A 25,011-nucleotide genomic window follows, 5' to 3' on the forward strand; every position below is an offset into this window, starting at 1 on the left:
TTCGGTGAGCGCAGACAACACAGGGAGCATTCAGAGCTGCCAGGCTTTGTGCCTGAGCCCCTGGGGCTGCAGGAAGGGGGGTGCGGGTGTCCCCCCAGCTGCCAGCTGGGCTGGGCAGAGCTGGACGGGGCTGAAAGGAAGCCGGAGCCTGCTCTCAATGCACCGCTTGTCCTCCTGCCCTGCAAACGCCGCTCTGAGCCGGCAGCCCCTGCTCCCCCCGGCCCTTGCTCTCCCACGCTCCCAGTCCCTCTCCTGAGCCCGACATTTCAGCGACAGCTTCTTGCTCCTCCGGGCAGAGCCATCCTCTTCCCACAGCCCGTCTCTCCCCCCGGCTAACCCCCTTCCCACCACAGCATGAACCCGGCAGACTGCTCCTTCCCTCGTTCCCTCCTTCCCTCCTCCCTTCCCTCCGCTCCCTGCAGCTCCCTGCAGCTCCCTCACGCCCCCACCGACGCTCTCATCTTTCTCAAACAGTGAAATTTCTCACATCCTCCCACCTTTTTATTCCATAAATATATCCCATTGCTTTTTTTAACCCGGACAAACCGTAAGGATCTGCGACATCCTGTGCAGGGGAGGGCTGGGAAGTGACAGCTTGGCATTTAAAGCTGCCCCTCCCAGCTTCATTCAGCTCTTCCTTACAATGGGGACACAAACACCTCCGGTTTATCATTTCATATGCCTCCTCCATGCCCCTTTCCTGAATTAAGCAGCTCCAGGGCTATCCCACTCCATTTGCTGCCTCCCTCTGCGCCTGATCTGGCTCATGAGGTCCCTCCTCAGGCAGCAGAGCCAGAGCTGCAGGCAGCACAGCTAAATTAAAACAAAGGAGGGGGGGAAAAAAGCCACTGGTGTGGTTGCTTTTCATTCCTCTCCTTCCTTTCCCAGGGATTTCTTGATCTCAGAGGGGGCTTTGAGGTTTTAACTACTGCAGACATGATATGGACACCTCACACATCCATGTTTTGCTCCAACTGGAAATTGTTGGCTTGGAGCATCCCTCTGTTCATGTAGGTAGATGGGAATAGCAGCCAGGGCAGGAAAATCCTTCTGAGATCATAAAATCACAGAATGTTGAAAGGGACCTTAACAATCTCTGTTTTTATGAAAAGTCACACAGAGTCCTGGAATAGTTTGGGCTGGAAGGGGCCTTAAGGCCCATCCCATTGCACCCCTGCCATGGCAGGGACACCTCCCACCATCCCAGGCTGCTCCAAGCCCTGTCCAGCCTGGCCTTGGGCACTGCCAGGGATCCAGGGGCAGCCCAAGCTGCCCTGGGCACCCTGTGCCAGGGCCTGCCCACCCTGCCAGGGAACAATTCCTTTCCATCCATCCCTGCCCTCTGGCAGTGGAAGCCATTCCCTGTGTCCTGTCTCTCCATCCCTTGTCCCCAGTCCCAGTCCAGCTCCCCTGGAGCCCCTTCAGGCACTGTCAGGGTCTCTAAAATCTCCCTGGACCCTTCCCTTCCCCAGCACTCCCAGCCCCCACAGCATTGTTGTGGCCCTCTGAGCCACCAAACATCCAGGTGAGGTCCCTCTGCATCCCTTCACAGCCTTCTGTTTGTTCCCTACTGGAACATTGTCAGAAATATTCCTGCTACTGCCAGCCTGCCTGCTGTGATTTGTTTCCTGCCTTTTAGCCAGTTCAATACCTGGCTGAAGCCATGTAGGAACCTCCCCTCTCCTCCCACAGGAACTCAGCTTCAAGAGACCCCTTTGGAAATTCAGGTGGGCTTTATCAGCCTGCCATCAGCAGCAGGACAGGAAAACCCCAGAGTTACTGAGCGTTAATAGCATTTTGGGCAATGAGTGTTTATGGCTTGGCCAAAGGATTGCTGGGCTGGAACCCCTGCCCAAAGATGCTGGTTTTTATCCCCAGCAGATCTGCTCTGAGGCTGCAGTGGCTTTGGACAGGACTGACAAAACATTTCAGGAAGACCCAGAAATTTCTGCCTCTACCTACAACACACAGATTTTTGTGCCAGTGTGGTTTTGTCACTGGCAAAGCTGCAACCTGCCCTGCTCCCCTGGCTCCATCTGGGGTTAGAGAGGAACATCACCACCCACAGCAGGGAAGGGGCTGGGCACTGGGAAAAGGGCTAACGTGTCTGATCTCTGCACCAGTGCGTGGTCTGAGAAATCAGAGTGCCCCCACATCCAGCCTGGCTCAGCCCCTGCTCCCCCTGGGCTGGCAGTGATGGATTTGGGATTGATTTTCTGCCTTCACTTCCCGGTGTGCTGGGAGCAGATGGCAGAGCTGTGACATCGAGGTGACAGAGAAGGACACTGGTTGAATCACTGAAACCACAGAGCAGCTCTGAACTTTGCAGGTGCAGCTCTGGGGGCAGCACAAGCACTGAGCCAGCCCAGCCCACTGAGCCTTCTTGTGATGGCCCTGCTGTGGGAGATTCAGGACTCCTGGACCACTGACCAGTAGGATTGATCAGAAGCTGTTTATTGTTTATATTATGCACTTATCTATACATTCTAACTCTCTGCACATGCTGATCACACATTTCTTACTGGTGCCTTTGTCTTGTCTCCCTGTTCTGCATGCACCTCAGAATATAGGATTGGTCACTGTTGGGAAGGATGAAAGTTTGACAAGAAAGTTTCACAGCTATGTGTGCTTGGCAGAAAGCTCTCTGAATGCAGAACCTGAGAGCAGAATAAAGGTGGAAGCAAGTTTTGATATAGAAGAACAACAGATGTGTAAATTGACAATTGCTGAGCCAGTCTTACTGGACAACTAAGAAAGTAAAGGTTGAGTTGGAAGGAGTTTTATGAGTTAGAGCAAAGGATATGTTAACCACAGACGAAAAGATGTTCTTACCAAGCAGAAATAGATCTTAGGAAAAGCAGAAAGATACCACAGGCAAACAGACAGGCCATGTGGCAAGTGAAAAAAAGGCCTAAGAATTTTCCACTGCAAGAAAACTGAAAAACAACTTTAATCTTAAACTGAAACATACTAACTCATGTGATTGGATAGTAATGAACCATAATGTAGTAATGATGGTAGTTGTGATAGGCTGTAGGTAACAGTAAGGTGTTGATTGGTTGTTATGTATTAAGATGCTTAGCAAAAAAAAAAAAAAAAACAACAACCTTTGTAACCAGAACTAAAGGGGCTTCAGGCTTGCTCATAGCTGGAGCTGACAGCTGTAGGCCTGGCTGTCACCCACGACCTGAGGCTGCTGTAACATCTTCTGTACAATAAACAGCACTTGTATACAATAAACACATTTTTGAGAGCTGCCTGCAGTCCCACATTTCTCGTTTCAGGCTCTTACTGGTCACAGTCCAGGTGCTTCACTGCTCCCCATTATCCAGTTCTTGTGGTCTTGGAATTCAGTTTCTCAGCTTTTTCTTATTTTAGCACAATTTATGTCTTAGTAACCTTGATGGATTCCAGAGGGGCCTGAGAAGACTCTGATAAGAGCAGTTACAAGGGGCATGGCTGGTGCTCACTGCAGCCTGAGCTGTTCAGGTACATTGCCACACCCTGCCCTGGTCCTCACGCCTCCCTCAAAGGTGCTGCAGCTTCTCCCTCTCCCTGACCTCACTCCCCCACAACAGCTCCTTCAAGCAGCAGCCCCACAGCTTTTCCCCTTCCTCCCCAGTCTGGGGATGGAGCTGCAGGAGGCTGAATGGGCTCAGCTGCCTGGGCAGGGTGGGAATGGGGATCAGAGCTGCCACAGCTCCCACGCTGAGCTCCTCCTGCCTCCCTCGGCACCGTGACAGGGCATGGAGAAATGTCCTGACAGCTGAAGGAGAACCTCACTGGGAGAGCTGCACAGAGCATCAGACAGGGGGCTCATGGGGAGGAGGGCTCAGGGAAGCACCAGCTCCAGCAGGGATCCCACCCAGAGCGATGCCAGACCCAGCACAGGCCTGGCAGCTCTGCCCCACACAGCTCTCCCTCAGTCCCCACAGCGGGATGGGGGCAGAGCTGGAAGGGTGAGGGTTGAGATAAAGGTGATTTAATAGATAAGGCAGGAGCTGAGCCTGCAAACAAAGCGAAATAAGGAATTCATTCATCACTTCCCCTTGGCAGGTGTTTGGTCACTGAGCAGCTGCTGGGGTTTAGCAGCTCACCAGCCACGACAGGACCACACAGATGCCACCCTGCCCTGAAATCACCTTCTGAAAAGAGCAGAAAAGGGAAAACCCAAGGGTCAGGAGAAGAAAATCCCATGGGGACAGGCAGAGTTCAGGCTCATGGGCCTGGGACTCCCTGCCCTGGCTCCTACCCCCCTGAGTGGAGCCCTTGTGTCCCCTGCACCCTCCAGACAGTGGGCAGGGCCCCTTGTTGTTGCAGCTGTGGAAGGGGAAATCCTCCCCCCCAAGGGAAGCAGGATCTGCAATGGCTGTGACAGTGATCAGTGTCCCCTCAGGGTTTTGATTGCAGTGGAAGAGATTCCTGTGGTCTGAGCACACAGTGATCCTCTGGGAAAGAGCTGCAGGGGTGAAAGAGCTCAGGGAGGTGTCAGTGGGACACAGGGAACACTGTCACCACCAGCTGAGGTGGCATTTGAGCACACACACGGTGCTCTGCCTACAGCTGATGCCATCAGGGAGGGGGTACAGGGACACCCCGAGTGTCACAGCACCGGGGCATGGCAGGGGCCAAGCTGCTGCTGGCTGCTGGCTCAGCAAGGCTGGGCTAAGAACAGATTAACCCTGGACCCACTGAGGCCAAAAGGCAGAAGAGTCCATTACAATCCCAGAATTGTTTAGGTTGGAAAAGCCTCTGAGGTCATCGAGTCCAACCACTGCTGTGGTCACCACTGAGCTGTGTCCCCAGTGCCACATCCATGTGGCCTTTGGACACTTCCAGGGATGGTGACTCCACCACTGCCCTGGGCAGTCTGTTCCAGGGCTTGACAACCCTTTCAGTGAAGAAATTTTCCCAAAATCCACCCTGAGCCTGCCCTGGCCCAGCCTGAGGCCGTTCCCTCTCCTCCTGTCCCTGTTCCCTGGAGCACAGCCCGACCCCCCCGGCTGTCCCCTCCTGGCAGGAGCTGTGCAGAGCCACAAGGTACCCCCTGAGCCTCCTTTTCTCCAGGCTGAGCCCCTTCCCAGCTCCCTCAGCCTCTCCTGGTGCTCCAGCCCCTTCCCAGCTCTGTTCCCTTCTCTGGACATGCCCCAGCCCCTCAATGTTACTTTAAAGCCCTGCTCTTTTCTGTGTGTAAAAGATGAGCAAAAATCCCACTGCCAGCCTAGGCTGTGGAAACTTTGGAGATTTCTTTCACGCTTCTCCTGACCTTTCTCCTCCTCCTGTGTGAGAAATAGAAAAGTTGTAGCATCCCCACTTCTACCTCTCTGCTCTGGTTTTCTTTTTGCAAATGCCTGGTTGAGGGATCTTCCTCCCCACTCTTCTACCCTGGCGGAAGGTGGTTGGGGCTGAAACCAGATGACCTTTAAATGTCCCTTTCAATCCAAACTATTCAGTGATTTTATGATTCTAAGAAATACTTTGGCATTCTGGGCCTCACTCCCGGGCAGGAGAACAGACAATGGCACTGAGGAAGGTGCTCTGTCAGCCAGCACAAATGGAGGGGTGGAGAAGCTATTTTGGATCTGGATTAAAAGGCCAGAACACGTCAGCAACCACAGCAACCCCAGCTGGGTATGTGGCCCATGCCATGGTTTCCTTGACAGCTGAGAGGATGGAACAAACACTACAAAGAAGAGCAGGTACTGCTTTTTTCCAACCCTGCCAGCCCTGGAGCTCCCTGTGGAAGGAGCACAGCAGAGACACAGCTCAGTGAGCACCTCCTGCCCTGCCACGCTCCCCTGCCCCAGCAGTGTCCTTGTAGAGATGGGGACAATGCAAAGCAACAGTCTCCATTTTCAGAAGGCTTCAAACCCTCTTTTTATTCTGGCATGCATGCTTTTTATACATTCTTACAAACCTCATCAGTTTACACTTTACTCATTGGTTAGGAGACAAAGTGCTCATTGGAACAGGCAGTTGCAGGTTTCTCTTATTTATCCTTCTGTTTTTCTTGGTTTCTGTGTCAGTGACCTCGGTAGGAAATTCTTTCATGGGTAAACGTGGATCCTCTTATGAAACTTCTCTCTGGCCCACAGAAATCACTGTAAAACCTCTTCCAGATGGCAGAACTCCCCATGGAACATCCATCGCTGTGCCCCAATAGCTATGGGCAAGGAGAACACTAGACCTGGGAGAGCAGCCTGGCAGGAACAGGGAATTCCAGCCCCTGGAATCCCTCACAGAGCCTGCTCTGCTCCAGAAAATGGCATCTGGTTCCTACCCTAGGAAAGGACCGCAAATATCCCATGTCCTTTAGGGAGAGGGTAAAGTCCAGTGGGTTTCTATTCTGAATATGCTTTAGGGAATGTTTTCATGCCCCTGAGTGTGATGGGGGATGGAAATGCAATCAGCTCCCCCCTCTGGAATGGAGGGAATGGATTGGGGCCCAGACTGCCTGGCAACACCTTCCTCCTTGGGAGAAGGAGGTGGGGGATGCTCCACAAGGATTTTTGGGCATGTTCCTAAAGCCTTTCCCTTCCCCTGAGCCCCCAGCTGTTCTTTGCTGCCCTCTGAGGTCTCTCTGGCTGCTCCTCTCATCTCCCTCGGGTTCTTCTCCCTCTGTGCCTGCCCCAGTTGTCTCCCGTGCCTCTCCAATGAGTATCCCGGGCTGCCCGAGCCCCCCTGCCCTCTAATCTCCCTTTCACTCCCGTGCTGCTGCTCAGCCTAAGCAGATTAGCCCCGGCCGCAGCTGCTCGTCCTCCCCACCGCCGGGCTGGGCTGTCCCCCCGGGGGGAGCCACGTGCGGGGGTGACACATGCAAGGCCACCACCCCAGTGGCAGCGCAGCTCGGGTGCCCTCTCCCGTCCAGCCCCAGACCCCGAGAGGGGTGGGATGTGCTGGGAGCAGGCATTAGTAGGATATTTCCCCCCCAAGACGGGAGATGGGCACCCAACCTCACCTACTGGTCCAGCTTTTTGTGTGGGAACCTCCCAAACTTGAAGAGGTGAGGAGCAGGACACGCAGGCAGGAGACGGGACATCCCTCCTGGGGCACCGGGGATGCAACAGCACCGAGGCAGGTTTAAAAGGCAATTGGAACCCCAATCCTAAAGGAAACAGCTGACCCTACAGAGCCAGGCGGGGCTTGGGAGCCTCGGGCACGGAGCGCTCCCCTCCGGCGCATCCTCCCCGGCAGCGAGGGGGTTAAGGCCGAGCGCCCGGGCTCTCGCAGATCGGCGTTTCCGTGACAACAGCTCCCGATGGATCCCGGAGCTCTGAAATCCCATTAAACATCTGCGAGAGGCTGCCCGTGCCGCCTGCCCAGGCTGCCACCTGCCGGCACCCCGGATCCGCAGCGCGGGCACGGGGCCGTGAGGGGCCGGTACGGGAACCGGCTCTGGGGCCACTGAGGGCCGGTACCGGAGAGCCTCTGGGGCCACTGAGGGCCGGTACGGGAACCGGCTCTGGGGCCGTGAGGGGCCGGTACGGGAACCAGCTCTGGGGCCACTGAGGGCCGGTACGGGAACCGGCTCTGGGGCCGTGAGGGGCCGGTACGGGAACCAGCTCTGGGGCCACTGAGGGCCGGTACCGGAACCGGCTCTGGGGCCGTGAGGGCCGGTACCGGAACCGGCTCTGGGGCCGTGAGGGGCCGGTACGGGAACCAGCTCTGGGGCCACTGAGGGCCGGTACGGGAACCGGCTCTGGGGCCGCTGAGGGCCGGTACCGGAGCCACCTCCGGGGTCATGAGGGCCGGTACGGGAACCGGCTCTGGGGCCGCTGAGGGCCGGTACCGGAGCCACCTCCGGGGTCATGAGGGCCGGTACGGCAACCGGCTCTGGGGCCGTGAGGGCCGGTACGGGAACCGGCTCTGGTGCCATGAGGGCCGGTACCGGAGAGCCTCAGGGGCCGTGAGGGCCGGTACTGGAGAGCTTCTGGGGCTACTGAGGGGAGGCCGGGAGGGCTGAGGGTGCCCGTTCACAGCCTTGAGCCCCCTGAAGCTTTGGGGTGCCAGTTCACAGCCCCTGAAGCTTTGGGGTGTCCTGGGAAGGAGCAGCCCCAGCGCTGGGATTTGGGCTGGCAGGGACAAACCTGCCCAAATCCACCCCTCGAAGTTCTGGGGCAGGTTTGAGTGACTGGCACCTACTGGGGCTTTTGGGGGTCTTACAGTGCTTGGGGTGGGTCTGGGGAGCTCTGAAGGGTCTCTGAGGGTGGCAGGGTGGTGGCCCTGTGGCAACTTCAGAATGAGCTCATCCAAACCACTCAAGGGGTGTGGAGGGATGTTGTGACCGGGATCCTCAGCTTTGTGCTCCATCCACTCCCCTCCAGCTTTTGTGCACTCCAGGATTCCTAAAAATGCTTTGTGTTTGATTTCAGAAATCTGGACTTGTCCTTCTCTGTGCATCCACTGCTGCTTGCAACAGGAAGAGGCACCAGGAGAAGGTGAGAAGGAATTTAGGGAGGTGTCACACATTTCAGGGGATCACAGAATCGTTAAGGTTGGAGAAGACAACTTTAATATCATCAAATTCACAGCACCACTCTGTTCACCTCTAAACCACATCCACACTTTTTGAACACTTCCAGAGATGGTGACTCCATCAGTGATGCTCCTGCTGGCATTGCTCAACCAGAAAATCAGAAACTAGTGTCCAGGCTTATTATAATACAGTTTAAAAATATTTACAATATTTATATATTGTAAAAATATAATATAATGTAATATAATATAATAAATATAATATAATATAATAAATATAATATAATATAATATAATATAATATAATATAATATAATATAATATAATATAATATAATATAATATAATATATTTAAAATATTTATATATTGAAAAATATATTATTTACATATTGTAAAAATATTGAGTTTACAATATTTAATATAGATTAAATTCATATATATAGAATATATAAACCTTATTATGCGAGGGGGCTGCTGCAGCTGAACGTGGCTGTGGCTGCTCAGCTGTAAGTGTTGTTATCCCCCACTGCATCCCAAACTGCTCCCCTGCACTGCTGCACTCAGAGATGCAGCTCTCAGCTTTTCCTGCCTTTCCCAAATGCTGCTGAGCTGTTTTTATCCTGGGAAAAAGCCTCTCCCACGCTCAGGGAAGGATGGGACAGGAAGAGGAAGGAAACACGGGGCCAGCAGTGCCTTCTTCACCCCCTCCCCATCACACAGCTCCAAGGCTGGATGGGAGGGAAGAGTCCCAGGGGCTTGGAGCAGCAGGAGCCCTGGAAACTCTGGCATCTGCAGGCACCAGGGGAATGCAGAGGGGCCACAGATGAAAGCTGACACAGAAAGAAAATGCTCTTTTGGAGCTACAATTGCTGGCACAGCTGCTGGCCAGACCCCCTTCCAAAGCCTGAAACGTGCCAGCGAGGGGCTGGGAATCATTAACTGGCTCATTTGTGGGATTGAGCCGTTCCCACCTCCCCCTGAGCCCTGAATAAGCTCAGATTGCTCAGGGTTTGCAGGGCCTGGGGCTCCCCCAGCAGCAGGAAGGGGCTGAAGAGCTGTTGGATTAAGCCTTTTTCTGACCCAGAGATGGGGCAACTGAGAGGTGTTTTAAAAACCTATATTCCATTTTCAGTCTCAGGAGAAGGGTGGGATGATACAGATGTTATAATTCACTCCATCATGATCAGAAGGCAATTATTTCCTAATTACAATACACTAGAAGCATTTCTTGGCCTATCAGCTTTTGTCACACCATGCTGTAAATGCCTTAAAGCCAATTATCTAAAATTACCCCTCGTGGGTCCCACTACAGTGCATCTTTCACAGTCTATTTCTCCAAAGTATCCAGTCTTTTTTACAAAGCCATTCTTTGAAACTTATTTCTAGTTCCATTTCTCTCTCAACAATGTCTGTCCTATTCCATGGCATTTCTAGGTCACCATTTCTCATCTCAAGGTTTGCATACAGTTACTCACTGTGTGAGCCTTCTGTCAAGTTTTGAGGGTTTTCTACAAATCCATTTCCCACAAAGAGCCACTGACAGAGCTCTCTCCCCTCCTCCAAAGCTTTGAGAGGCAGAAGCCACGGGCACATGGCTTTTCTGCAGGGGTAAGTGCCCAGGAATGAGGCCAAGCAGTGCCCAGGGGAAACCCAGGGTGGTTTGATGCTCCTTTCAAAGGGCAGAGGCTGGGAAAGCCCTCAGCCTCAGGAGGAGATGGAAATAAAAAGAAGTCTGAGTCTTGCAAATCAAGTTAAAAAAAAAAAACCCTGAAAACTTCAAGGGGGTGTGGGATGGGTGCTGAGAGAGGGGGGGGACTCTGGACAAAGCCCTGCAGCACACTGGGCTGGGCGGTTTGGCTGTGACCAGCCAGGCCCTTGGGGCTCCTGGGCTTAGTGACAGCACCTGGGGGGATCTGAGCCTGCTCTGTGCCTGCTCTGCATCAGCACCCCCTGGTTAGAGGCAGCAGAGCAGCAGCAGGGAGGCAGGGAGGAATGTGAGAGCTTGCAAAGCATCTCAATGCAGGAGCTGAAGCTGCCAGGAGGAGGGGATGAGTTTCAGGAAAGCCAGAGAGGCAGGAAATCAAGGGAGAGGACAGTAATTGAGGCTGTATGTTGGAAGCAAAGAATGCATCTGGTAGCAGGGAGCAGGCCCACGCCGTGGGGACAGCAGGGGACATGCAGAGCCACATGAACCTCCAGGGCCAAGCAGAAGGTTGAATTCAGACCAGCCACAACTGCTGAGAGGGGTCACTGTTGCAGGTCTGTGCCTGGAGTGGCTGCAGGCTCAGGAGGTTTCCAGAATTACACTCAGTAACATCCAAATTTCGTGGGTAATGTAGGAAAAATGTGAAGGAAGTGGCTGCTTCATCACAAAATGACAGGGTTTGTTCTACACCCATGTCCCTGAGCATGCACAGAGCCAGGGAGGAAAGTGGAAATGTGAAAATATGGACAGTGCCAGGAGCGAGGCCACATCCTCTCTGCTCCCCAGAACTTTGCCTGCCATGGGGAGATTTACTCAGCCAGGGGTACAGACACACTTGGGGTGATGAAAGAGCCACCTGGGCTGCCCAGGTCTGTCCCACAGCGCCAACCCCACAGGGGCCATTCCACTCCTTTGGGTATTCCCAGGCTCAGGCAACAGTCCTGGGAAAGAATATTTATGGCCTCTCCCCTCCTCCCTTTTCAACCACATTTGAAATAAATGTGAAATGTGTGTGGTTGGAATGGAGGATTCTGGCACAACTTCACAGCTTGGGAAGAGGGAAAAGAGTTCTGATGCTGACACCCACCGAGCTTCCCAGGAAATCCAGGAGGAGATGGAGTGCAGGAGTGCAGCACTGCAGGGGTGCACAGCCTTGGGGCTGGCGTGCAAATTGCTGCATTTTGCAGGGCCAAAAGAACCCATTTTGAGGGTTCTTCCTGGAACCCCCCTGGAGCATCCAGCCCTGGGGGGCCACAGCACAGGTGATGCCTCAGGTTTTGGTTTTTCTGTTTTTCCGATTCTGTGCTGCTTTACTGTGTGGGTCTGGGCTTCATATGAGGGCATGGTGAGGTCTCTTCACAGAGCAGGGAGACAAAACAATTCCTTCTCTAGCTGGGCACCAAGGACAAATGATCCAAATCTCAGGCCCAAGAGCACAAACAATGTGGGCACGGAGAAGGTTCTCTGGAGCTCAGCAGGCTTTGCACAGCCATGGGGCTGCTGTGGGGTGTCCCTCAGATGAAAGTGGAGCTCTGCAGGCAAACCTGAAATTGCTGCTTTCAAGGCTTCTCCTCCCAGTGAAATGCCCCTTGTGCTACCCCAAGTCTCCATCCTTGGTGATCCAGCTGCAGAGCATCCCTCTCTTCATCTGTAGCTCTCTGCATGCAGCCCACAGCTCCTGCTGCCCCAAACACCCAGCTGCATCCCATCCATGTCCAGCAGCTGCTCCCTGCTGCTCTCACTGCTGCTTCTCCTCTGCCTCCCCCCTCCCCAGCTTGGCAGATTGAGTTTCCTGCCTGTCCATGGCAGCTCCTGCAGGACAGGAGGAACAGCTGCTGTGATGGGTGGGAGGGAGAAAACCACACAAAAAGGGTTAAATCCTCTTTAAAGGGGAGTGAGGAGCATGGCAGAGCTGAGCAGTAGGGCTCTGAGTAATCTGCTCCAGTTAAGGGTGTCCCTGCTGATGGCAGAGCAGCTGGAAGAGGATATGTGGGAGAAATTCTTCCTTGGGAGGGTGGTGAGGCCCTGGCACAGCTGCCTAGAGAAGCTCAAGGGCACTCAAAGATGAACCCAGCCTAATCTTCTCAGTGCTGGGGTGACATTCGTACCTCCTGTGGGAAGGGTGGACAAGGGGAAATGGCCTCCTGTTGTCATAGCCCACATCCTCTTTGAAATGTTTTTCTCCCTAAAAGCAAGAGGATATTGTCAGTTTTCCCCCACAGATTTGTCACTTATCTTATCTGTGTCGGCTGGGAAGTTCACAATATTCCCCTGCACATTCAAAATCCAACCCCGTGTCCTGTTCAAGCTTTTCTTCAAGTTCTCAGGAGACACTAAAAAAAAAAAAATAGACATAAAAATGGAGAAGGACATTCCTTAAATATTTGCTCTAAGTAGGGGCAGTTCCTATCCTGGAGTCATCAGGACTCCAGCTGTACCCACTGAGAACCCTCTGACCTCTCTGCCAGGAGTGGGGCTCATCCCCCCCTCTTTAGATCCAGCCAAATAACCCCCCAATAGAGAATTAACTGCTTCAGGCAATTTCTGGCCAGCAAATATCCTGGGAAATGTGATCCTTCCTCCTTCCTGCCCCCGGATGGGGGGGGGGGGGGGGGGGGTGTGCTCAGAGCACGGGCAAAGCTCATCACACTGATGCTCCTGGGCATTTCCCAGGCAGATTTGAGCTCTCTGCATCATAAATGCTCCCCAGGGCAGCACCGAGGCTCTCCCCAGCTGCTTTTACAGTGTTTTGGTCTGGGACACACTCACCAGAGGAGATCTGAATGTTTTGCCAGTCTGCAAGGTGAGAAAAATAAAGGGGGTTCCTTTGGATTTGCTTGAAGCTGTTTCAAGACTGAAAGAAGAGCTTGAGCAGTAAAAAGGTTCTGAGGAGTACCCAGCTCCAGTGCAGCCTGGGACAGGGGAGGGGCTGGGATTTCCTGGGGCTTAGGAGAAGATTTGGAGCTGAATGCCAACATTGGAGCAGGTAAGGCAGAGCAGAGCACTGGGGCACAGTCAGGGGTTCAGCAGAGCTTTCAGCCCTCAGGGACGGATGCATCTGCTCTCCACATCCTGCTCCTGCTTTCCTTCCTCCCACCACTGACTCAGCAGCAGCAGCCTTTCATCCCAGACAGAACAATAGGTATCCTTCCTCCCAGGCATCACATCCCCTTATTCCATCAATAATTCCCTCCCTGTGCAGCCAGCACATCCACAGCTTTCAGAATAAAAAGCTTTCCACTGTAGCCACACAAATAAAGCATCTTTGGGACGCAGCCCTGGGCTTTGCAGACTCAGCAAGGAGCTAAAATTGTCTTTGCTGGGAGCTGCCAAGATCCAGCTCCCTGTTCCCACCCCCAGCAGTCACCTCACCTGCCCTGGCATCACTCTGATCCCAGGACTGGTTTTTTTGGAGATGGATGTGAGGAAATCTGGTCAGGAAAACATCTGAGCAGGAAAATGGGACCGTGCAGGAGGGACTGGGAGCCTGGCCAGCAGCAGGGGCTTGCAGGAGCTGGGAATCCTCTGGTGTTCTTCCTGGACCCCCCCTGGAGCATCCAGCCCTGGGGGGGCCACAGCACAGGTCATGTCTCAGGTTTCAGCTTTTTTATTTTTCAGATTCTGTGCTGCTTTAGAGTGTGGGTCTGGGGGATGGTGAGCTCTGTGCACAGAGCAGGGAGACAAAACAATTCCTGCTCTAGCTGGGCACCAAGGACAAATGATCCAATGGCCCAAGAGCACAAACCCCGTGGGCTGGAGAGAGAAAAACAAGGATGGGACTGCCTGGGCTGGAGCTGGAATTGGACAATGAACTCCAAGATGCAAAAGGAGCAGAACTGATCAAAGTGAGAGGCCCTGTGAGTGCTCGTGCATTTTGTGCCCATTTTGATTCATCTTGGGTGCAGCCCTGGCTGGGCTCTTGTGCTGCCAAAGGTGGATCCATTGGGGCCTGCTAATAAATCCCTGCTTTATTCTTTAGTTCTGTCTGGTCTCTGTTCTAGGCCACCCTGCACAAGGCAGCCCTGGAAGGACCTGGAGCTGCTGGAGTGATTCCAGAGAAGGCCACGGAGCTGCTCGCAGGGCTGGAGCCCCTCTGCCATGAAGCCAGGCTGGGAGAGCTGGGCGTGCTCACCTGGACAAAGAAGGATCCAGGGAGAGCTCAGAGCCCCTTGCAGGGCCTAAAGGGGCTCCAGGAGAGCTGCAGAGGGACTGGGGACAAGGGATGGAGGGACAGGAGACAGGGAAGGGCTTCCAGTGCCAGAGGGCAGGATGGATGGGGTATTGGGAGTTAGGAATTGTTCCCTGGCAAGGTGGGCAGGCCCTGGCACAGGTGTGTGTAACCTGTCTGAAGATGGCACCCTGAGATTCTCCCTCCTCCTCAACTCCTGGATATCTCTGTAAATCCATTTCTGGCCCTGATCGTGGACACTCAGGCTGAGCTCTTGTAAAGAGGGCAGGGTTAGATTCGATTTCAGAAAGGTTAGCTTAGACTTTAGGAAGGTTAGATTCGATTTTAGGAAGAAATTTCTCCCTGTGAGGGTGGGCAGGCCCTGGCACAGGGTGCCCAGAGCAGCTGGGGCTGCCCCTGGATCCCTGGCAGTGCCCAAGGCCAGGCTGGACAGTGGGGCTGGGAGCAGCCTGGGACAGTGGGAGGTGTCCCTGCCATGGCAGGGGTGGACCAGAGGCTTAAAGGTCCCCCCTCCTGAGCCCTCCTGTGCCCCCTGGCAGGTGCAGGGCTGTGCAGGCACAGCCCCGGCAGGGATGGAGCTTTCCCTTGCCATGCTCAGCTCCTGCCTGCAGGATCAGAAGCAGAGAGCATTAAAGGACTCCTGCAGCCCCACAGGCCTCAGCCCAATCAGACATTTGTGTCCTGCTGGCCTGAGGCAGAGCCCAGCACGGGGACAAGCCCAGAAACCAGCAGGAGGATGAGGCAAAGATGTGTTTCAGCAGAGATCAAGAGATGCTTCCTGAGCTGAGCCTCCCTGAGCATGGCTGTGCCCCAGGTACTGCAGCAGCTCATGGAGAGACCTGCTGCTTTTTGGAGCCCCACAGGACTGGAAACAGGCATTTAATGAGAAACAGCTGCTCTTGTGCTGCTTCCCAACTTGTTACAGCAACAGGAACATTTTCTGCACAGGCACATTCTGTCTTCAGAGCAGTTCTGCACTCAGACCCCATCCTTGGGCCAGCTTTTGGGTTGGAAGGACCTTAAAGCCCATCCCATCCCACCCCTGCCATGGCAGGGACACCTTCCACTGCTCCAAGCCCCGTCCAGCCTGGCATTGGGCACTGCCAGGGATCCAGGGGCAGCCTCAGCTGCTCTGGGCACCCTGTGCCAGGGCCTGCCCACCCTCACAGGGAGGAATTTCTTCCTAAAATCGAATCTAACCTTCCTAAAGTCTAACCTAACTTTCTTAAAATCTAATCTAAGCTTCCTAAAGTCTAACCTAACCTTTCTAGAATCAAATCTAACCCTGCCCTCTTCAGAAGAGCTCAGCCTGAGTGTCCATGATCAGGGCCAGAAATGGATTTACAGAGATATCCAGGAGCTGAGGAGGAGGAAGGAGAATCTCAGGGTGCTAGCTCCAGATGGGTTGCACACACCTGGGTGTGGAAGAGGTTTTACAACAACTTCTGTGAGCCAGAGAGAAGTTTGAGAAGAGGATCCATGTTTTCCCCTGAAAGAATTTTGTGGTTGACTCACAAACCAAGGAAGAAAGAAGGAGAAATAAGAGAAACCTGCAGCTGCCTGTTCCAGTGAGCACTTTGTTTGTCTCCTGACCTATGAGTAAAGTTGAACTGATGAGGTTTGTAAGAATGTTTAAAAAGCATGCAGGCTATAATAAAAACAGTTTGAAGCCTTCTGAAAATGGAGTGTGTTGCTTTGTATTGTCTCCATCTGAACTCTGACACCTGGGCACAGGGAGATCAGAGAGATCCTGAGCCAGGGCTGAATGAATCAGCAAGGACAGAATCCTCATCCTCCCCAGAGAGCAGCCTCTAAGCCCTGAGTGCATCTGAACTGGGTAAAAATAGTGCTCTGATCAATTAAAAGAAAAAATTACAGGAAAAGCCATTTCCAAGGTGTTCCACCCCCACTGTGCTTCTCAAACCTTGTGCTGGGGACAGCATTGGGTTCATTTTCCTCTGCCCTGTTTCTCCTTTGAGGTCTGGTTTATGGAGCCCCATCCCTGGGTCAGGACCCTGCTCTCCCCATTCCCACCCCACTCCCTTCGCCCCACCATCCCCCAGCAGGGCTAAGCAGCACTGGGAACACTTAAATTCCTCTGCAGGAGACTTCTTTTAGTTCTGACAACTTAGGTTTGACTTCTTGCGCTGCAGAAAGGGAAAAAATCACAATGAGATTTTCCTACTGACATTGCACAGCCAAAATGTTTTATTTCTGTTTGGAATTAAATGTGTCCAGAGAAAATGACTTTTTCCACTGAAGTCTTCCCGTTTCTCCAATGTGGACAACCCAGGATTTCTGTGAAAAATCCAGGACAACTGAGACCTTCTCAGGATATTTTGGGAAGATAAATAGGGAGTTCTTAACTCTCCTTTATTCCTGCCTTTAAAAAAAGCAGGATGGGGGTGTGGAGCCAAGCAACCACATTTCTGAATGGGAACAAGGGCAGGGGAAAAAGATTTTCTAGAACATATATGTACATAAAAAAATATTGCTTGGATCTTCAAAATCCATCCAGTCCAAATTTCCCCCATCTAGATACTCCCCACATGGAAATGTGATGCTAAAGCTGCTTCCCTACAGGGATAGGGTCGGTTTATCAGGAAATTTAGGGAACAAAGCTGGAATTCAGCAGTCCAGGGGGAATAATTGATGTCCATGGAGGTGAAAGCCCCGGTAGCCTCTCTTCATTTCTTCTTTCTTTCTTTTCCTTCCTTCCTTCCTTCCTTCCTTCCTTCCTTCCTTCCTTCCTTCCTTCCTTCCTTCCTTCCTTCCTTCCTTCCTTCCTTCCTTCCTTCCTTCCTTCCTTCCTTCCTTCCTTCCTTCCTTCCTTCCTTCCTTCCTTCCTTCCTTCCTTCCTTCCTTCCTTCCTTCCTTCCTTCCTTCCTTCCTTCCCTCCTTCCCTCCTTCCTTTCCTTCCTTTCCTTTCTTTCATCTCTGACTGGTCAAAACTAAAAACCATTCCCAGGCAGCAGGATGGGGAAGAAAATTAGACTATGGAAATAAAGGCCCTGCTGCCAGACAGGGTGTGGGGCAGGCAGAAGAAATTTTCCAGTGTCTTTTTCCTTGGGAAAGCTGCCAAATCCAGACCCAAGACTAACCCTGAGGCCACACAGTGCCCTAAGCTGCAGATCTCTAACCCTTATCTTAAAATCAGCCCAGCCCGGTGCTTTGTGTGGCAGCGGGAAGCGATTAGAAGAGTTAATTACAAGGGCTGGGAATGCTCCTCTCCCTTTTCCTGCCCTTTCTTGGCGCTTTGACCTCAGCCCGGGACCCTCAGACGACAACAAGAGGGGACAAGGGTCATTAAACCAGCGCTAATCATCACCCGGGGCTCAGCAGGCTGGGCTTAACGGGTAATTAGCGTCTGCTCCTAATCAAAGCCTGCTCCAGTCAGCACTTCCAGCCTCGGGATTGACCATGGGGAAGCTCAAAGAGTGGGAGAAGAACCTGGGCACTCTGCAGAAAGGGATTAGTGAGGGACTCCTGCTGCTTCTCATCCCAGGTGGCCACCGGGGAGGTTTCCCTTCTCCTTTTTTCCTCTTTTTCCTTATTTATTCCTCCTCCCAGCGCCCGAAAAAGGAATTTTCCTGCTGTAGCTGGTGTTTAGCACAAGCAGCAGAGGCTGAGGATGAATTTCTGTGTGAGGCTGGCTGGGCACCTTTAGCCCAACCCCAGGGGGAAAGCAGGAATGCTGCAGGGAGCACAGAGGGGGAGGTGGAGTGGGGAAAAAGCAGGAATAAATGCAATTGTTCTCTTAGGAGAAGGTGCTGAGAGCATCTCTGCTTTTATGAGAAGTCACAGAATAATTTGGGCTGGAAGGACCTTAAATCCCATTCAGTGCCACCCCTGCCATGTCAGGGACACTTCCTGCTCCAAGGATGTCCAGCCTGGCCTTGGGCACTGCCAGGGATCCAGGGGCAGCCCCAGCTGCTCTGGGCACCCTGTGCCAGGGCCTGCCCACCCTCCCAGAAGGATTTCTTCCCTATATCCAGTCTGAATCCCCTCGGTTTTAGTTAAAACCATGAGCCCTCGTCCTGTCCCTCCATCCCTTGTCCCCAGTCCCTCTGCAGCTCTCCTGGAGCCCCTTTAGGTGCTGGAAGGGCTCTGAGGTGTCCCCAAACCCTTCTCTGCCCCAGGATGAACAATCCCAATTGTCTCAGCCTGCCCTCACAGGAGAAGAATGCATCCAGGCTCCTCCTAGGAGGATGTGGCATCAGCCTCGCTGCATGGCTGAGACAGTGGGAAGGTGGCAAAGCTCCTGTAGAGCCAGCAGCAGCCAAAGATTGCTTTGTTACAGAGGATTTAGAAAACTTTCTAGCCAATAACACATTGCTAAAGCTAATAATTTAAAAATAAAGAAATAAATAATAAAGATTTTTAGCCAACCACTAGAAGCACACACACTCCTTCACACAAAGCTTGCTTGTCTGATTCCTATTAACAATGCACAATACTCTATTATTGAGCTCAAAACCTTCTACTACCTTGCTAAGCATATTTTTCTGCAGTCTTAAGGTCTATCTTAGCCAAGCCCAAAACTCAAACTATTGTTTCATGTCCTTGCTTGCTGTACCATTGTAACTTTTCTACTTTCGGATTTGCAGCTGCAGCTAGCTCGAAGTTTTCTGGGTTTTGTTTGTTTGTTTGTTTTCCTGTTTCTGAGGCCTGCTTTCACAATTCCTCAAAATTTTCTTACCTGTGCTGTGTTTCCCACAGGGCACCCCCTGCTCAGTGCCTCACCCGGGGCTGGAGCAAGCAGGAACAGGGGCTGGGCCCACCCTGGGTGCCCACAAACCCCAAAATCTGCCCCCCTGAGCAGGGATCTGCCTCAGGATTTCAGCTTTTGTATTTTTCATCTATTTGTAGCCCTGCAGCTCTTTAGTGTAGAACCCTAAACTCCACACACAGCGTGAGCTGCTGCTTTCCCATTTTGGGCAGACACAATTCCTCTCCAGGCCTGGAATCAAGGGCACCTCACTGCCTCAGGCCCTGAGAAATGTGAAACAAAAGTGACTTGGAGGGTAGCAAACCTGGGGTCAATGACTTCATTACCTGCAGCTGTAATTGGAACATTTACCCCCAATATGCAAATGGCCCAAACTTATAAAAGTGAGAACCCGTGACCATTTTTGGATGTAGCCCCTGTCTCCTAACCAGTGATATCAATCAATTTTGAAAGCCATTTTTGGAAGCTCCTGTCTCATAATCTGCTATCAATCAATTTTGGAAGCCCACTCCACAGCCTCAGGCCAAATGCAGTGTTCCCTAAAGTTTAAAATTCTCAGCATCCCGTGTTCCAACAGCCCTGGATGGCTTCATCTGCCCTAAATGTACCTGAAAGCCCTTCAATAAATAAACTGCTTTTTATTCCCTTCATTTTCTACCCTCAAAAAGACATCACTAAGAGGCAGAAAAGCATCCTGAAAACCCAACTGTGCTGGGCGAGAGGGGTGGGCTCGGGGGTGCTGCTCCCCCGGCAGCCCCGGGAGCGGCTCCTGCCCGGTAACAGCGCAGGGAGGGCCAGAATCCCTTCCCCGGAGCTGGCCAATGGCTGAGCCACCTCTGCGAGCATCCCGAGCATCCCGAGCATCCCTCCCCGAGCTGGCCAATGGCTGAGCCACCTCTGCGAGCATCCCGAGCATCCCTCCCCGAGCTGGCCAATGGCTGAGCCACCTCTGCGAGCATCCCGAGCATCCCTGCCCGGGAGCTGGCCCATGGCCGGGCCACCTCCGCCAGCCTCCCGAGCCCGCCCGCCGCCTGGGGCAGCGCTGCTCCGCCAGCCCGGCACGGAATCGCTGACCTATTTTCGTCCAGGCAGGCGCAAGATGACAGACAAAGGGAGCTTTAGCTCGGCGGATTTAAAGGAAAAGTCGCTCGGAGTGAGCGGAGTGTCCCCAGGAATCACAGAGGCTCTCGGGATGTTTTCTGGCCAGGGAGCATCCTCGTGTGTGGCTGCGGGAAGGGGATGGAGCAGCTGGGGGGAAACGGACCAAAACTGACCAAAACTGACCAAAACTGACCAAAACGGACCAAAACCAGACCAAAACTGACCAAAACTGACCAAAACTGACCAAAACTGACCAAAACAGACCAAAACTGACCAAAACTGACCAAAACCAGACCAAAACTGACCAAAACTGACCAAAACTGACCAAAACCAGACCAAAACTGACCAAAACAGACCAAAACTGATCAAAACTGACCAAAACTGACCAAAACTGACCAAAACTGATCAAAACTGATCAAAACGGACCAAACCAGGCCAAAACTGACCAAAATGGACCAAAACTGACCAAAACTGACCAAAACTGACCAAAATGGACCAAAACTGACCAAACCTGACCAAAACTGACCAAAACTGACCAAAATGGACCAAAACTGACCAAAACTGACCAAAACTGACCAAAACCAGGCCAAAACTGACCAAAATGGACCAAAACTGACCAAAATGGACCAAAACAGACCAAAACTGACCAAAACTGACTCCACTGAGCTGCATAAGCAGGTTTTTAGGAAAGGAATGAAAGAGTTTGGAATAAACTGGGTGCAGGATAAGCACAAGGACAGGCAGGATGTGGAAGGAGCAGATTTGTGGGAATGGTCCCACGGGGATTTGGGAATGGTCCCTCAGGATTCCTCCCCTCCCTGGCTCTGAGGGATGAGCTGCCTGGGCAGACCCAGCTGAATGCTCAGGAGACAAGTCAGCTCTCCCAGGGTTTCTGTTCCAGTTTGCTGATGGACTTGGCCCGGATTTGGGAGTGTTTAATCCCCACCTCGGGCAGGTTTTGGAGCTGGCAGCTCGGGCTGGTTGAAGTTTGTTGGATGCAGCGACACCAGTGATTGTCTGTGAGCACAGTCCTGTGAAGGGGAGGGCACAGCACTTCACTTCTCAGCTATGAGGTGCCACAAAATCCCCTCCCCAAACCCCAAACTGCACTCCTTAGCCTGGAAACCACTCAGACAATCCCAGGAAACCTTTGGAAGCTCACGTGGAAGGGAGGGATGTGCTGTGCCCACCACAGGGCACAGACAGGCAGGGGCTGGGGGGGACCACAGCCCATCCCTGAGCATCCTTGGCTGGCTGGGTGGAACTGGAGCAGTTTGGACCCCTGGGCTGCTTCACATCCCGGATTGGGGGTGCCTGCTCACCCCTCAGCCCTGCTCAGCACGGAGCAGGCAGCCATGAGTAACAAAAAAAGGCTCCCACAAAGCGGGATGATGACAACAATTGCTCCATAAATGCTGGCAGCTCTCCTGGGACTCTCCACACAGCTGGGGAAGGTGCTGCTGCCAGGGTTTGATGGTCACGGAGCTGGGGCAATCCCCTCCCCCTCCCGAACGTGTGCAGGCAGGAAGGAAAGAAAGAACAAGGACAGATCTCAGCGTCCCGAACAATGAAAACAGGAAAGTCCCTCCGGGCTGGGGAGCCTGGCAAGGGCAGAAAGCTGAGCTCCATCCTGAGCTCCATCCTGAGCTCCATCCTGAGCTCCATCCTGAGCCTGAACCTGAGCCCCATCCTGAGCTCCATCCTGAGCTCCATCCTGAGCTCCATCCTGAGCTCCATCCTGAGCTCCATCCTGAGCCCGAACCTGAGCCCCATCCTGAGCTCCATCCTGAGCTCCATCCTGAGCCCCATCCTGAGCTCCATCCTGAGCTCATCCTGAGCCCCATCCTGAGCTCCATCCTGAGCTCCATCCTGAGCCCCATCCTGAGCTCCATCCTGAGCTCCATCCTGAGCCCGAACCTGAGCTCCATCCTGAGCTCCATCCTGAGCTCCGTCCTGAGCCCGAACCTGAGCTCCATCCTGAGCTCCATCCTGAGCCCCATCCTGAGCTCCATCCTGAGCCCCATCCTGAGCTCCATCCTGAGCTCCAATCTGAGCTCCATCCTGAGCCCCATCCTGAGCCCCATCCTGAGCCCCATCCTGAGCCCCATCCTGAGCTCATCCTGAGCCCCATCCTGAGCTCCATCCTGAGCTCCAATCTGAGCCCAAACCTGAGCTCCATCCTGAGCCCCATCCTGAGCTCCATCCTGAGCCCCATCCTGAGCTCCATCCTGAGCTCCATCCTGAGCTCCAACCTGAGCTCCAACCTGAGCTCCAATCTGAGCCCCATCCTGAGCTCCATCCTGAGCTCCAATCTGAGCCCCATCCTGAGCTCCATCCTGAGCTCCATCCTGAGCCTGAACCTGAGCTCCATCCTGAGCCCCATCCTGAGCTCCATCCTGAGCCCCATCCTGAGCTCATCCTGAGCTCCATCCTGAGCTCCATCCTGAGCTCCATCCTGAGCTCCATCCTGAGCCCCATCCTGAGCCTGAACCTGAGCTCCAATCTGAGCTCCATCCTTAGCCCGATCCTGAGCTCCATCCTGAGCCCCATCCTGAGCTCCATCCTGAGCTCCATCCTGAGCTCCATCCTGAGCTCCATCCTGAGCCTGAACCTGAGCTCCATCCTGAGCCTGAACCTGAGCTCCATCCTGAGCCCCATCCTGAGCTCATCCTGAGCTCCATCCTGAGCCCCATCCTGAGCCCCATCCTGAGCTCATCCTGAGCTCCATCCTGAGCTCCATCCTGAGCCCCATCCTGAGCTCCATCCTGAGCTCCATCCTGAGCCCCATCCTGAGCCCCATCCTGAGCCCCATCCTGAGCCCCATCCTGAGCTCCATCCTGAGCTCATCCTGAGCTCCATCCTGAGCTCCATCCTGAGCCCCATCCTGAGCCCCATCCTGAGCCCCATCCTGAGCCCCATCCTGAGCTCATCCTGAGCTCCATCCTGAGCCCCATCCTGAGCCCCATCCTGAGCCCCATCCCGAGCCCCATCCTGAGCCCCATCCCGAGCCCCATCCTGAGCCCCATCCTGAGCCCCATCCCGAGCCCCATCCCGAGCCCCATCCTGCTTCCAGGCAGCCTGGGGGATCTGCTCAGCCCCCTGTGGAGACAGGGGTTAAAAGAAACATCCAGCTGCAGCATCCTGCGGGGAGGGATGCAGGGATGCAGGGATGCAGGGATGCAGGGAGGGAGGGGGCACCACCCGCCCTGGGGGCTGCCGGGGGGCTCCACGCAGCATTCCAGCTGGAATTCCACCTCCCCCCTCGCCAACCCTGCCCTCCCTCCCCTGCACCCCCCTGGGTACCAGACCCTCAGTGCCCCCCCATCCCGCCCTGGCACCCCAAAACCCACAGCCAGCCTCTGCCTCAGCACATCCCGCACCCCCCCGGCGCATCCTCCCTCCCATCCTCCCTCCCCCCCGCGCTGACCTTTTTATTTTCTGCGTCAGGAACATAAAATGGAGACTGCAGGGAAGGGAAAGCTTTCCCTAAGATGGCTGAGGGAGAAGGATGAATCGCACGGCGGTGCATGAGCACCCTCTGCTGCTGGATGGGTTTGGGGGGGACAAGGAGCTCGCCGGCCCTTCTCCAGCCCCGCAGGCTCCAGGCAGCAAAAAACCCCCCAAAATTCCTCACCGGGTGATTAAAATTCTTGTGATAGTCAAATTATTTGATTAAAAAGCTTCAGCATCCTTGTGACCCACGGTGGTCTCCTGGTTGTCTCTCCCTGCCACGTATTTTACATTTATATTTTCATTGCTGTTTTACATTCAAAACCTCCCCAAAAGAACAGTATTTTGCATTAAAACCCAAATATTTTGCACACACAGGTCCTAAAAATTATTGCCAGTGCCACACAAAATTATGGAATTTTCCAGGTTTGAAAAAACCCATTAAATTTAATTTATTTGAAATTCCACATTAGGACAAAGACCCAAAACTTGGTATTTTTTCTCATGGGACGGCAAAAAGGGTTAAAGATGGATGTGAGGGGAGGACCAGCACTCACCTGAAATGGGGTGACCAGGTGTGGTCCCCAGGAAGGGTTTAGGGGTGAAAAGGGTACATGGAAAACCCTGCAAGCTGCTCCCTGAATATCCAACTATTAATCCAGGACTGTGTCAGTGTAGGGCCAAATCCTGTTGGATCTGAGGCTGAAATTCTTTTTGCTTAAAAGTTTTCAGCAGCTTTGTCACCCCCTGAGCTCCCCTGGTTGTCTCTCCATCCCCTTTTACACTTCTGTTTTCCCTGCTGTGTAACATTTAAAATCCTTAGGAAAAGGAGAGTATTTTGTATTAAATCCAGCATTTGTCACACCCACAGCTCCTAAAAATTATTGCCAGTGCCCCACACAATTATATAATTCTCCAGCTTTGAAAGAAACTTTAAATTTCATTTAAGTTCCATCCAGTTAGGATGAGCACCCAAAACTTTGTGTTTCCTCTTGTGGGATGGGAGGAAGGGTTGAAGGTGGATATGAGGGGAGAATCAGCTCCCACCTGGAGCGGGGTGACCCCATTTAGGGCCAAATCCTGCGAGGCTGAAATTCTATTTGCTTAAAAATCTCCTGGAGTGCTGTCACCTCCCCTTTTACCCTTCTATTTTTCTTGCTGTGCTACATTTAAAATCCTCAGCAAAATGACAGCAATTTGTATTAAAACCAAATTATTTCACACACACAACTCCTAAAAATTAATGGCACTGCCCTGCACGGTGATACAATTTTTCATGTGTGAGAAATTTTATTAAATTTCATTTCTATGAAGTTCCACATTAGGATGAACACCCAAATTTTCTCTTGTGGGGTGGGAAG

General features: G+C 53.1%; 1 long non-coding RNA gene across 1 annotated transcript; it reads right to left on the reverse strand.

Moving 5' to 3' along the window:
• Positions 1–11,456: 11,456 nt before the first annotated feature.
• LOC132334314 (uncharacterized) lies at positions 11,457–23,709 on the reverse strand. The gene is made up of 2 exons (XR_009488373.1): positions 23,628–23,709; positions 11,457–12,514 (listed from the first exon to the last, which is right to left on the reverse strand). It is a non-coding gene; the product is annotated as an uncharacterized LOC132334314 (long non-coding RNA).
• Between the last annotated feature and the right edge of the window lie 1,302 nt (positions 23,710–25,011).

The sequence above is a fragment of the Haemorhous mexicanus genome, chromosome 15 (genome assembly GCF_027477595.1).
Source record: "Haemorhous mexicanus isolate bHaeMex1 chromosome 15, bHaeMex1.pri, whole genome shotgun sequence".
NCBI classification, from domain to species: Eukaryota; Metazoa; Chordata; class Aves; order Passeriformes; family Fringillidae; genus Haemorhous; species Haemorhous mexicanus.